We start from the raw sequence: 1,078 nt of genomic DNA, 5'->3' as shown, positions 1-1,078 counted from the left end.
GATATTCACAAAATATTCATAACATTTTCAAATTTTTTTTATCTAATTACGAGTTTATTTGCTAGCATCAATAATTGGGTTTGGATTAAATGTTGATTTTTATTTGGATTAGGGTAAGGCATGAATACCTCACCCATTGTCATTTTAATATTTAAAAAGCTTAAATATTTGGCAGGAAGAAGAAAAGATCTAACTGCATGTTTGATCTGAGAGAATGGTTACTCCATTCTCTTATTCTTAAACTAGAGAGCTTAAATTGTTAGGTTACAAGTCCATCTTTATTCAATTTTTTTCATCTAAGATACCACACATTTACACATGAACCTTCTTAAACCGTAAACTTACCATGTTAAAGATATATATCACTGACTTTTATAAATAGAAACATTTTTTTTATTATTAGGAAATTAGAATTGTTAGTCCTAGTACAATAGATCCTAAGGGAAGTCCATGGAACTGACTAAAAAAGAGCCGATAGCATAAGAAGGATTCTGTGGGAGCTCAATGGTATTTGTATTTCTCAGAAACACTTGGATGAGAATGATTCTTCCAACTCTCAGTTTTTGTTTTTGTCCTTTCGAAAAGCAAGAATTGATGGATTTTGTTCACAAATATTTAGTTCATGGATGCTTGCCCTCAGGCTCCCTCTCAGTACGTCCTTCGTATTTCTTTACCCATACATACATACATATATGTACCTACATTCGTACCTAAATACTTATGTACACACACAAGAAAAGGGCAGAGATGATCTAAATGAAATATTTAAGCTAAAAGGTTTTCTGCAGACAGATAGATTATGGTGTATGTGAAACTGGACATCAGAGATTATAACCGCCAAATTGAACTCAAATGAAACTTCAGATAAACATGTCATACATATCAATTTCTGCATGTTACAATAACTTCTGGATTAAATTATCCTTATTATCATTAGGCCATATCATGGAAGGAACAGCACATAGCCCTCAACATAACTTATCAGTACATATTATGCCTCAAAGGTGTTGTTACCTTTAAGCTTCATTGGTGGCAGCTTTTTGTAGATGAGTTTGCTATGGAACTTGAGAGAGGCGGA

This window comes from Theobroma umbraticum, unplaced genomic scaffold (genome assembly GCF_002168275.2).
Source record: "Theobroma umbraticum cultivar Fairchild unplaced genomic scaffold, ASM216827v3 scaffold_12.1, whole genome shotgun sequence".
Lineage (NCBI taxonomy): Eukaryota > Viridiplantae > Streptophyta > Magnoliopsida > Malvales > Malvaceae > Theobroma > Theobroma umbraticum.
The sequence above is the reverse complement of the archived record's forward strand: the minus strand, read 5'-3'. Positions refer to the sequence as shown.